We start from the raw sequence: 14,254 nt of genomic DNA, 5'->3' as shown, positions 1-14,254 counted from the left end.
GTCCTCTTGAAATGAATGCAAACATTGCATTTGCCTTCTTTGCCACTGACTCAACCTGCAAGTTAAACTGGATTCCCAAGTCCTTTAGCAGCTCTGATTTCTGACTTTTTTCCTTCATTTAGAAAATAGTCTATGCCTTTATTCCTTTTACCAAAGTGTATGTCCCGACACTTCCCTACTCTGTATTCCATCTGCCACTTCTTTGCCCATTCTCCCAATACGTCCAAGTTCTTCTAAAGACTCCATGCTTCCTCAACACTACCTGCCCTTCCACCTATTTTTGTATCGTCTGCAAACTTGGCCATTATTATCTCATGTAGCAAGATACAGTGAAAAGTTTGTTTTGCATTCCGTTCATACTGATCATGTTTGTTGTTTAACACAAACTCAAATGTGACAGTGTATTTCTTTGCTTCACTGGTAAAAATTTCTTCTTGTACTAATTCCTAAAATATCTTTCACTTCGAGACCTTTTCAGTAATGATTCCGACCAAAGAACAAGGTTAAAACTAGATTAGAACTGAAGTTTCATTAAGACAAACTTCCCTCTCCAGATATTAATAATATGTTGATTGAATATGATGTGTGCAGTCTTAAGCCTTGATAGATCTACAATAATGGCATTCCAATTGTTAATCCATTGTGTAGTGCTTCAGGAAATTGAACAGCTTCCACTTAAGGCTGAGTTGCTGTACAATAGGGACTAAGGGGCACTTGGCTTGCTTCCTGGACTTCAGTATCAGAATCAGGTTTATCATCACTGATAAACATCACAAAATTTGTTGCTTTGTGTTGCAGCAGCAGTACAGTGCAGCACATAGAACTATAAATTACAATCAGAAAAACATATATAAAAGAAAATTAAATTGAATCAGTAGTGCCAAAAGAGAGCAAAAAACAAGTGAGAAAATGGTCATGGGTCATGGACTGTTGAGAAATCTTTTGGCAGAGGGGAAGAAGCTGCTCATAAAACTTTTGAGCATGTACTTTGGGTACCTGTGTCCCCTCTCCAACACTACATTTCCTTAATGGTGGTGGTGGGAGGGGTCCCTCAAATGATGGATGCCACCTTTTTGAGGCATGACCTTTTGAAGAGGTCCTTGCTCATGTTCTAAGCTGGTTGAATTTTTAACCTTCTGCTGCTTTTTCCAATGCTGTGCAGTGGCCCCTCCATACCAGAGAGTGATGCAACCAGATATAATGCTAATACATCCCTGGAGTCTATCAGGACAAACATTTTCAATCTGGACTGCTACTGTGCAAAACCTCAACCATCTGCCATGACTGGCCAGCTTGCCAATACATTACCAGGTGAATGTAGAGGCATGCAACTACCTAAGGGAGCACATTCCATCATGACTCAGCACCTTCAATGGAGTCAGATGCAGGAGGAAAATGAACAACACATTGGTTACCAACATCACAAATGACAAGAGCACCTATTTATCAACAACATTGCTAGAGCTCAGCCCTACTTGGGATTTCTCTCCTCCTTCTCTGCTGTCAAATTTCCATTTCACAGATCCCAGTTTCTTCTTTTGAAGTTTTCAGTGAGATACAGCACGGTAACAGGCCCTTCTAGCCCAAAGAGTCCTTGCCACTCAACTACACCCATGAGACCAATTAACTTACCAACCCATAAACCTTTTTGGAATATGGAATATATATTTTAAATTATTTAGAGATACAGCACGAAACAGGCCCTTCTGCCCCAACTTGTTGCACCACCCAGCAAGCACTTGCCTAATCATAGGACAATTTACAATGACTAATTAATCTACTAATACAATAGGAACTATGGGAGGAAACTGGAGCATCTGAAAGAAACCCACACAGTTCACAGGCAGAACATCCCAAGCTGCAATAACATCACTGAATCCTGTAATTTCCTACACACCACCAACAACCCAGTGAGATGACTTCACCACAGTTCCAGCAGTTGAAGGAGTACGTTCACAGCTATCTTCTCAAAGGCAACCTAGAAATGCCAACAATGTCCATAAAATTAACAAGTGATTAATATCTCCTATGAAGCCTTCACTCATCAACCTTTGTTAATGACAGTAGGAACAGCGATGATTGTAGATCAGCAGTGCCACAGATTGGATTTCCAAACTGCTGCAAGCAAATTCTGACTTTTGGATATTTGCTGACAAGCTAAGCTTACATCATTTAAAACACTGGCAATATACACTCAGTGTATATTGTACAGGAGGTATCTAATAAAGTGACCACTGAATGTAGGTTTGTGGTCTTCTGCTGCTGTAGCCCTTCCACTTCAAGGTTTGATGTGTTGTACTGTTGTACATTCAGAGATGCTCTTCTGTACACTACTGTTCTATCTCATTATTATTTGAGTTACTGTCGCCTTCCTGTCAGTTTGAACCAGTCTGGCCATTGCTTTCTGACCTCTCTCATTAACAAGGCATTTTCACCTGCAGAAATGCCACTCACTGGATTTTTTTTTTGTCTTCTGCACCCTTCTCTATAATTGTTGTGCATGAAAATCCCCAGAAAATCAGCAGTTTCTGAGATACTCTAGCCACCCTGTCCGGCACCAACTCATTCCACAATAAAAGTCACTCAGATCACATTTCTTTCCCATTCTGATGTTTGGTCTGAACATCAACTGAACTCTTAATCATGTCTGCATGCTTTCATACACTGAGTTGCTGCCACATGATTGATTAGAAAATTGCATTAACAATCAGGTGTAAAGATGCAAAAGATGTAAAGTGGGCACTCAGTACAGGAACTGAATTGAAAAAAAGACTAGGATCTATTTGCTATATTTTGTCCCACCCTGCTGACTATAAGAAACAACATAAATACTGGAGACACAAGGGACAGCAGATGCAAGAATCTGGAACAACAATCTGCTGGAGGAACTCAGGTCAGGAAAAACTGATATGTGTTTTGACCTCAAATGTCAAAAATTCTTCTCCCCTGTGTACAGATGCAACTTGGCCCACTGAGTTCCTGCAGTGAATAGTCTGTTGCACAACTATTGATTGCTGCAGTTCCACAATCCAATAACTAATCAATCACAGATCCAGATGTCAGCAGGGAAAACACCAGCAGTGAAGAGTATGGGGAATCAAAGGTTTTAATATATTCATTTTTTCAGGCCCTTGGCATCAGTAGCAGGTTTCTTATCAATGACATACAAGGGGTGATTGGTAAATTCGTGGCCTAAGTTGGAAGGAGTCTATTTAGAAAACCTAGCACATTTATTTTCCATGGATACGTATGTTATTACTGCGTGAACGCGCCTCCAGGTTCGTTAATCGAGCTTTAATAATCTCCTGAAGTTCCAGTGCGCAGGAAAGAACCTCCCCGGCCTCAGCCTTCCATTCCTCCACTTCTGTCACCCTTTGCTCCATCTCTGCAACTCTGCCCATTATTTCTTTTACATCACCAACAATAGCATTCAACTTATGGTTAATTTCTTCTCTGAAATCCACCAGTTCCTTCTTTAAAAAACCCACGGAATCACTCAGTTCTTTTTTTCATATCCGAACGAAGCACCTGTATTTCGGCCACAAAGTTCACATGAACAGCTTCCATATCCTCTTGTTCAGCTTGGTTGCTAGCGTCGACATTAGTGTCCTCACCATCAGTTGGTACTTTATCACTTGCCTTTGGGTTTTGTTGCGGTTTTCCTTGTCTTTTTTTGTTTCCCCCTTTCAAACTACAAGACCCACTTTTCTATTTAAATAACCGTTTCTTATTTGGGGGAAATAAGACTATCTGGGAGCCCTTACTGATTATGCTGCTGGCTGTATCTATGTCATACTGATAGTCCAGCACATTTATTTTTCAACATAGTCCCCTCCTACATTTACACACTTAGTCCAGCGGTCGTGGAGCATACGGATCCTGGACCTCCAGAAAGTGTCCACAGCAGGGGTGATTGATAAGTTTGTGGCCTAAGGTAGAAGGAGATGAGTTATACAGCTCTCATTACAAGCACATGCAGGTCAGCTCTTTGTGATTATGCAGAAAGTTTGAAGTTAATAACTCATCAGGGATGATTGATGTCTGTGGCCTAAGGTAGAAGGAGATGTTATTAACTTCAAACTTTCTGCATAATCACTCAAAGAATCAACCTGCACGTACATGTAATGAGAGCTGTATAACTCATCTCCTTCTACCTCAGGCCACGAACTTATCAATCACCCATCTGTGTACACTTTCTGGAGGTCCAAGATCCATATGCTCCACGACTGCTGGACTAAGTTTGTAAATGTAGGAGGGGATTATGTTCAAAAATAAATGTGCTAGGCCACAACCTTAGGCCACGAACTTATCAATCACACCCCCCCCCGGTATGTTATGAAATTTGTTTTTATGCCAGGACAGTGCAGACATAAAAATGACGGAAAAGTGTGAAATAGATGAAAACAAAGCAATGTGCATGAAATCTGATGGCAAAGCATAAGGAGCAGTTTCTAAGTCATTAAGTGTGGGTCTTCAGGTTCTTGTATCTCCTCTCCTGTGGTAGTAACTAGAAGAGAGCATGTTGCAGATGATGAGGGTCCTTAATGACTGATGCTGCCTTTTGAAGGTGTTCTCAATGGTGAGGTGCACATGGTGGAGCTGGCTGAGTCTACAAATCTCTGTAGCCTCCAATCCAGTTGGAGCTCCCATACCAGGCTGTGATGCAACCAGTCCGAAATCTCTCAAATTTCTATACAGGTACAGAAGTTTGCAATTCTTTGATGACAAACTAAATCTCCTCAAAATCCCAAGTACAGCCACTGGTGTGCCTTCTTTGTAATTCACAAGGTAAGCATTTTCACTTCTTTCTTATTTGCCCTCAAGAACGTGTGGTGAGTCACTGCCCGAACTAGCTGTAATATCTCTGGTGAAAGCCTTTGTGTAATGTCCTGGGCAGGGAGTTCAAGGATCATTTGTTAATTTTGCAAAAACGGGCATTGCTGACACTACCTCTGTTGTCTGATGTGGTTGGGAGCTTTACTTTCGATCTGCTGTGGCTCACATGATGAGGTAATCCCATCAGGTCCCCACTAGCCTCCCTAGAATTGCGGACATCTTCAAAAAACGGTGCCTCAAGAAGGTGACATCTATCATATGGATCCCCATCACCCAGGATATGCCCTCTTCTTATTGTTACCATCAAGGAGGTGGTACAGGAACCTGAAGACACATTCTCAACAGTTTCTTCCCCACCATTAGATTTCTGAATGGACAATGAATCCATGTACACTACCTCAACATATTTTTTCCCTTTGCTCTTCTTTTTGCTCTTAGAAGATACTGTAAAGATGTGGAAGGAGAACTTTTAGCCTCAACACTAAGTGGCATGTCTGGCATAAATCTAATACTGCACCTCAGCCAAGTAACACCATCCCTACTATAAAGTATGGTGGAAGTAACATCACACCTGACATACCACGGAAAGGTTTTACCATCAGGAAGTGCTGTCAGTTATTATAGAATACACAGCTTTTGACCAGCACTTGCAATAATAGTATATGAGTGGTTCAGTTACACCGATCAAACTGGGACACTGGACAGCGTTTCAGTGATGGTGGTATCAAGGTAAGGTGGTCCTCTTGTTTGAGGTGATCGCTGCTTTGGCACTTCTGTGGATTGAGTTACTCATCACTTGTCAGGAAGAAGCAATTCAGACACCTTAAGATTGAAGTTCCATCTGAATGAACCATTTTAGCCTTCTGAAATCTAGTTTTCAGTGGGCTCTACATGTAGTAAAATGACAAACTGCACAGGAATCAGTAAAGGCTCTGGGATTAGACAATCTCGTGGTTCAGTACTGAAGACCAAAGCTCCTCCAGCGTTTTGCATTTGTACGCAGATGTGAACTGCTTTGCTTTGTGAGGAGTTTAAAGTGGAAATAATATGCATTCAGAGAACAGCACTCTCCATTTCCAACATCAAGACAGAAGGAAGATAATTACTGATGCAGCTGGAAGTGGCTGGACTAGGATAGAGCCCCAAGGAACTTCTGCAGTATCCTTGAAAGGTAATGAATAAACTCCATTAATCACACTCTCATCTTTCTTTGTGTAGGTTAGGAGTCCAATTATTAACCCAAGAAGTTTTCAACTCCATCCCTCAAGTTTAGTCATCCAATCCAGAGATTGATTCTGGTGCCAAGGTACTTTGCCCAGATGCCAGGATTGATAAAATTAATAAAACTTTTATTAAAAGGCCAATTATTGATGTCATTGAAATCAAAACTTGTATTCTTAAAAGTCATACAAAAATAGCTATCTTATTGATAATAACCTCCAAGTTAGCACAGCAATTAGCGTAATGCTATTACTGCTCAGAGCAACTGAGTTGCCAGTTCGATTCCAGTGTCGTCTACAGGGAATTTGTGTGTTCTTCCCTAGACTATGTAGGCTTCCTTCAGGTGCTCTGGTTTCTTCCCACAGTCCAAAGATGCACTGGGTAGTAGATTAATCAGTCATTGTAAATTGTTCGGTGATTAGGCGAAGGTTAAATAAATGTCTGTTCTGCCGAGTTCCTTCAGCATTTTGTGTTTGTTGCTGAAGCAATTTTCCACTTTGTTGGATGGATACCAGTGTCATAACTATAAAAACAACTTGCAATGGAGCTTGGGTCTTCAATACTGAACTAGGATGTTGTCCATTCCCAAAATCTTTCCTGATTCCTGTGCACTTTGCCATTTTGCTCCACATGGGTGTCAATTGAAAACTGGCACATGTAATGGCAGGATTGCAGAATGCCAAAATAGGTCATTCAGATAGAACTTCAGTCTCAATGTGTCCACAGATTGCTTCTTCCCAATTCTTTCATTGACATGCTTGGCGACTGTTGAGGATGAGGATGTTTTTCAGATTTCCTCCATCCTTTAGATGGCTAATTGTTCTAGACTTGGGATGACTTCTATCTGATCAGTTAGTTGAGAGATTGTTTATCTGTCTATTTATTGTAAGTTGATTTTCCAGTTTAGCATGTATTTGATCCTGCAAACCAACTTCATCAAATGGCACTTTTTTTTACAAACTGTCTGATGTTCTCCTGTCATATCGTTCAGGGTCAATCCCTTGACTTAACAGTAACGGTGGAATGAGAGATACTTCAACACATGAAAATGACAGATAGCAAGTCCTAAAGTTAGAATACATATTTCGTCCTTAAGTTCAGTGTACCAGAGGGGTGCTCACCAAAATCTAGCTCTCCCCTCTCCCATTTAAATTTCACTGTTGTACTTGGTAATTCTGAGAGCAAATCTCGCCAGTCTGCTAAATTATCACTATAGCACCACAACCAAAATTACTTAAATACTCTACCTTAAAATCCAGAAAGCTGAGCTGCTGCCATTTGGCAGGAGCTACAGCTTTAGGTCCCACTCCACCAGGTTGAAGTTATTACCCTACAGCCATCAGGCTCCTGAACCAATGTGGATAACTTCACTCCCCCCAATGCTGAACTGACTTCATAGCCTATTGACTCAATTTGAAGAACTCTACAACTCATGTTCTCAGAATTATTCATTTACTCTCTTTATTATTTGCATGATTTGTCTTCTTTTGCACACTGGTTGTCTGTCAATCTTTGTTAACGCATAGATTTTCAGAAATTCTAATGTATTTATTTTCCTGTAAATGCCTGCAAGAAACCGAATCTCAAAGTAGTGCATATGTGTACTTAGATGATAAATTTACTTTGACTTGAATTCAATTCTGTTACTGTCCTCTTCTGGTCAACATCACCCCAACCCCTCATACTTAGCATCTGCTCCCCCAGTCAGTTTATATCTATTGTCAACTTAAATACTGGCATATCAGCATGGCAGCTAGCAATTAGTGACATTGTTTTACAAATCACTGATTGGGTTTGATTCTCACCAGTATATGGAGTTCGTATTTTCTCTCCATGAACAACTGGATTTCCTTGGGGGCGGGGGTGTTCAATTTTCGTCCCACATTCCAAAGATGTACAGTGAGTTACGAGCATGCTGTGTTGATGTTGGAAGCATGGCAACATTTGTGGGCTGCCCTCCCCCAGCACATTACAAACAATAAGACAAGCAACGCATTCCACTGTATGTTTTGATGTATATTTTACAAATAAAGCTATTTTCAATCTCTTTAAATTTGTATAGCTTTTAATGTACCACCATCTATTCCTTCAATTCTGTTACTGTCCTCTTCTGGTCAACATCACCCCAACCCCTCATGAATTTTAAGCACTTCATTAACAATTCAGTCTTCTCTTTACCAGGGAGAATATTCTACATTCAAATTCAATCGTTTTGTTCCCTATCCAAAAGAACTTTCACAAGAAGTGAATGCAACGGAACCCAAGCCATAGTCTTGGGAGAGAGACTGATTAAGCCAAATTACTCAGGGATTCAAGGGCACACATTGCAGCAAGAGATGCAATGGGTGGACAGTTGGGGGTGAAGAGACTAAAGAATGAGGTTGGCAGGGTGGGAGGGCACTTTGAATGCTGCGTGAGACGGGAATAGAAGGATCAGCTCACTTGACTCCATGACTCAATAAATTCCTGCCTGAAATATTCTTACCCTCAGCACTACTTTCTCGCTCCCTCTGCATCCCTTGTAACACCCCTTGAAGTTCAAATATCTGTCAGTCTCTGCCTTGAATACACTTGATGACTCACCCCCAGTTCCTTCAAAAGGTGATGCCTCAAAAATGCTGCATCTATCATAACTCCTGTCACCCAATGCCCTCTTCTCATTGCTGCTATCAAGGTACAAGAGCCCGAAGACACACACTTCAATTATTAAGAACAGCTTCTTCCACTCAGCCATAAGATTTCTGAATGGAAAATAAACCCATGAACACTACCTCACCTCTTTTCCCCCTACTTATTTATTTAATTGTATATATGTACTTAGTATTGTGAATTATTGTATATTTTTATTGTGTATTGCAATGTACTGCTGCCACATAATAACAAATTTAATGACATATGCCAGTGATACTAAACCTGATTCTGATTCTCTGGAAAACTCCAAGGATTCACAACCTTCAGAGAATAAATTTTTTACTCTTCTCTGCTTGAAATGCACAACCGATATTCCAAAACCATGAACCTTTGTTCTGAATACGTCGACAAGCTGTAAAACATATCAGCAACAATCCAGCTAATCCTCTTCAGAATCTTGCGTTTCAGAAAGAATTGGACATCAGCTGTAGTTCTTTGTAATTCCAATAAGAAAGGCTCATACATGTTTATGTATACTCAATGGCCACTTTATTCGGTACCTCCTGTACTTAATAAGTGGCACTGAGTGCATGTTCATGGCCTTTGGCTGCTGTAACTCATCCACTTCAAGGTACAATATGTTGTGCGTTTGGAGATGCTCTTCTGCACCAGACTGTTGGAATACCTGGTTACTTGAGCTACAGTCACCTTCCTGTTAGCTTGAACCCAGTCTGGTCATTCACCGCTGACCTCTCTCAATAACAAGGCGCTCTCACCCAAAGAACTGGATTTTTTTTTTTGTTTTTCATATTGTTCTATGTAAACCCAAGAGACTGTTGGATGTGCAAATCCCAAGAGATTAGCAGTTTGAGATACTCACACCACCCCATCTGATACCAACAATCACTCTACTGTCAAAGTCACACAGATCACCTTTCTTCCACATTCTGATGTCTGTTCTGAATAGCAACTGAACCTCTTGACCATGTCTGCATGCTTTTATGCATTGAGTTGCTGACACATGATTGACTGGTTGGATATTTGCATTAACAGGCAGGTATACAAGTGTACCTGATAAAATACCCACTAAGTGTGCACATCAAAACATGGTAGGGTAGCATAGAGGTGACCATAACACTATTATAGTGGCAGTGATTGGGTCCATTTCCTGCCACTGTACCTAATGAGTTTGTACGTTTTCCTTATGACCACCAGGTGCTCCGGTTTCGTCTCACATTCCAAAGACATAGAGGTTAGATTAGTGAGCTGTGGCCTTGCTACACTGGCACTGGAAAAGTGATGACACTCATGAGCTGTCATCAGCACAAACTCAGACTGTCCTGGTCAATGACGCAAAAACAGCCTATTTCACTGCCTCTATGTTTTGATGTATGTGTGACAAATAGAGGTAATTTTTTCATCTTAACAAGTAAACCTTCGAGTTTCCCAATGTAAACAAATCCTTTCTTACAAAGCTATACCTCGGGCTACATCAGGTACAGTTGCATCAGCACCCTGCAAAGTTGCACCAAAATCTCCTCACGTGGACTCCAGCCACCCACCCATAGACTGTCTAAATTTTTCACTGCTTTAGTTTAGCAGCCAGCATAACCAAAGACCCCACCCAATTTTCTCCCACCATGCAGAAGGTGCAAAAGTCTGAAAGCATGGCCAAGCTCAAAAGCAGCTTCTATCGCTGTTATGAGACTGTTAAATGGTTCCTTAGTACTATGGATGGAATCTTGACCTCACAATCTACCTTATTATGATCTTACACCCTATTGTCTCCCCGCACTGAACTTTCTCTGTAGCTATTACTTCATTCTGTATTCCGTTATTGTTCTACCTCAATGCACTGTGAAATGATTTGATCTGAATGAACATTATGCCAGACCTCAACACATGGTGACAATAATAAATCAATTCCATTTAACTTCCATACCTCTTTATAATAAAGGCTAAAACTCCATTTGTCTAATTGCTTGCTTACATTTTGTGTCACATCCTCAGCTCTCATTTACATTACTACATCAGTTTAAATTATTTGCTTTCTTACTCTTCCTTCCAAGACCGATAACCTCATTTTACACATAATACACCTTTTAACCTCTCAGCCATTTGCATAACCCATCTACAAGCGCTCTGCAAGTCCCTTTAACAGCCACTAGTAATTACAGGCACAGTACACGCAGATCATAAATAGTTGAGAACACAGCACCAGTCTCTTAGTGCCTTACTGATTACTGCATGCTAAACTAAATACTCTGCCCTTTTTGTGTGAGTTAGCCAATTCCCTCTCCATAGCACTACATTACCTCCTGTCCCAGCCAGGAAATGATGAGGGTAGACAGTAAGGTATGGAATAGGAACATAAATAGCAATCCATTTAATCCGTCATGCGTGTTCCATAAAAGATAACGACTAGTTTCAGACCTCGAAATCATTTTCCAACACTTGATTGTCACGAATCTATTGATCTGTTTTGAATGCAATCAAAGGCTGTGCGTTCACGCCCCTCTGGGGAGCACAATTGCTGAGAAAGGAGAGATCGGAGGTGATGGGGAGAGTGTGGGGCCGAGGAGCAAAGGGCAGGGGAGGTGATTCCGGCTAAAGAAGACGGCTCATTTAGGAGAGACGGTGGGTCTCGGAGCTAACGGACCGGCTCTCTTCCGCAGAAGCCGCCCCTCCCGGGAGCCGGCCTGACAAGGCGTTCCTTCCCTGCGGCCTAACCGTAGCCGGCAGTCCCCGCACTCGCCTCAGGGTAGCCGGGGAGTCCAACCAGGCTGGTAGACCGGGAGACCCACTCCCAATCCCCCGACTCCCTCCCACCTCAAACCGGCTGGCACTCACCCAATCCCCCCTCGTCGACCTGTCGCTGCTGACTCTCCGCAATCCAGTTAGGACAGCTGCCCTCCTCCGGCCGCGGCAGCCAATCACTGATCTGCCCGCCTCCAGCCGCAGCTGCCAATCACAGATCCACCCGCCTCTGGCCGCGGATGCCAATCACACCTATCCTGGCCCATAGCGCAGCTCCTGTCAATCAGCCAAGCACACATCTCCCCGCCTCCAAATCGCCCGGTGCCGACCGTGATAATCACACATCGCCAATGACATTTCACCGCGACGCCCGCTACAACTGTCAATCATTTATCATCCCTCCCACAGAGCCCCTGTCAATTACAAACCTTCTGTCCCAAATTATAGCATCTCCCCTCCTCCTACGCGGCTGCCAGTCAAAGAATTCCAACACTTCCAACCGCACAGTCACCCTACTCCTGCCGATCACAAAGCAGAGAACAACCAGCATCAGCAGGTCATTGCGGCCCGCCCTGCCTACCTGCCAATCATCATTGGCGTGGAGATTCCGTCCCCAACTACTCCATCCATTGGTCCCCACTACATTAAATCCAGCAATCATTGGCTTAATCCTCAGTCAAGCTTGTAGCTGATAGGTGAAACCACATGAAGGTGTAGTACAACGAGTTCTAGGTGCACATGTACATCAGTCAATGAAAGCAAGCATACAGGTACAGCAGGCAGTGAAGAAAGCAAATGACATGTTGGCCTTCATAACAAGGGGAGTTGAGTATAGGAGCAAAGAGGTTCTTCTGCAGTTGTACAGGGCCCTGGTGAGACCACACCTGGAGTATTGTGTTCAGTTTTGGTCTGGAAATTTGAGGAAGGACATTCTTGCTATTGAGAGAGTGCAGCGTAGCTTCATGAGGTTGATTCCCGGGATGGCGGGACTGTCATATGTGAAAGATTGGAGCGACTGGGCTTGTATACACTGGAATTTAGGATAAGAGGGGATCTGATTGAAACATATAAGATTATTAAGGGATTGGACACGCTAGAGGCAGGGAACATGTTCCCGATGTTGGGGGAGTCCAGAACCAGAGGCCACAGTTTAAGTATAAGGGGTAGGCCATTTAGAACAGAGTTGAGGAAAATCTTTTTTACCCAGAGAGTTGTGGATCTATGGAATGCTCTGCCTCAGAAGGCAGTGGAGGCCAATTCTCTGGATGCTTTCAAGAAAGAGTTAGATAGAGCTCTTAAAGATAGGGTCAAAGGATATGGGGAGAAGGCAGGAACGGGTTACCGATTGTGGATGATCAGCCATGATCACATTGAATGGCGGTGCTGGCTCGAAGGGCTGAATGGCCTACTCCTGCACCTATTGTCTATTGTCCATAATGGTTGTCCAGTCCATGTTTGGTTACTGTAGAGGAAGTCATTTGGGAGCATCAACGCAATAGACCAAGTTGGAGGAGGTAAATGTGGATAGTGGGGGAGGAGCTGTAGGGAAATGTTGTTGGGTGCAACACTTATCCCAACACCTCTTCCCATTTTCAAAGCTGTTCTAAGGCTTTTACACTTTGTTCTGCATTCCTTATTTTACCTTGTTCTACCTCATTGCACTGGGTAATGATTTGATTTGTATAAAGAGCATGTTAGACAAGGTTTTCACTGTTTCATATCATGCTCAACCAATTCCAATTCCACACTGACCCGGCCAAGCACAATGTGGTGACCGGAAGTAAAAGGTCACAGTAGTACAGCAGTTAGAATAATGTTACTACAGCATCAGAGATCTGAGTTCAATTCCCCCCCCTATCTATAAGGAGTTTGTAATTCTCCCCATAACTGCCTGGGTCTCCTCTGAGCACTCCGCTTTCTTCCCATGTTCCAAAGACATACAGGTTAGCAAGTTACTTGGTCACACGTCTGTAATTAGGCAGTGCAGTCTCATTGGGTCAGAAGGGCCTTTTACTGTGCTGTATCTCTAAATAAATAAAATGATAATAAATCTGCACAGTACTCAACCTGATATAGATAGACTCATCTACCATTCTGACACAGACTCCTGCATTGATATTTTATGACATGGACAATCCTCTATGCTTCTTGTAAGCTTTTTTTTAACCATATTATGAACCAATTCAGTGAACTTTGAGGATCTGAGGATACACACATCCAGATAGAACATAGAACACCACAAGCCCTTCTGCTCACAATGTTGTGCCAACCTTTTAATCTACTCTAAGATCAATCCTCTGACATAGTCCTCCATTTTTCTATCATTCATGTGTCTATCTAAGAGTTTCTTAAATACCCTTAATGTATATCTCCACATTTCTCAATATGCTGAGAGGATCACTGGGGTCTCCACATTTATGACATTTACCAGGAGCATTGTAAAACAATGGGCCCAAACATTGCTGAGGATCCCTACCACCTATCCTACAATCTCTTCGACCTACTATCCTCTGGAAGGAAGTATAGGAACATCAGGACTAGGAATGCCAGACTGGGTAACAACTTCTTCCCTCGGGCTGTGAGACTAATGAATACCATACCACCACTGAGCTTTCGTCACTAGGACAGCATGCTATTTACTGTTTACCTATGCTGCACACTATATGCATTTTGAATTATATTTTATTATCCTATTTGCAGTAATATTTTGTTTTATGTGCTGCAGGAGATACTTGTTTTGTGTCTGGAGGAACATTGTTTCATTTGGTCATGTATATGTACAGTTAGATGACAATTAACTCAAACTTAA

The 14,254-nt window shown here is 42.2% G+C and overlaps 1 protein-coding gene across 7 annotated transcripts in view; it reads right to left on the bottom strand.

Annotated features, from left to right (window-relative positions):
* usp33 (ubiquitin specific peptidase 33) overlaps positions 1-11,993 on the bottom strand; it is a 126,549-nt gene extending 114,556 nt beyond the window's left edge. For 5 of the 7 annotated variants that reach the window (XM_059983794.1, XM_059983796.1, XM_059983793.1 and 2 more), the window contains exon 1: positions 11,539-11,633. The gene's annotated coding sequence lies outside the window, so the exon portion shown is untranslated. Of the gene's footprint in view, positions 1-11,538; positions 11,634-11,873 lie in introns of those variants that run through there. The other 2 variants (XM_059983797.1, XM_059983795.1) reach the window with 1 other exon arrangement.
* Positions 11,994-14,254: the final 2,261 nt, after the last annotated feature.

This window comes from Hypanus sabinus, chromosome 11 (assembly GCF_030144855.1).
Source record: "Hypanus sabinus isolate sHypSab1 chromosome 11, sHypSab1.hap1, whole genome shotgun sequence".
Lineage (NCBI taxonomy): Eukaryota > Metazoa > Chordata > Chondrichthyes > Myliobatiformes > Dasyatidae > Hypanus > Hypanus sabinus.
This window is presented reverse-complemented; position numbering and strand designations above follow the sequence as displayed.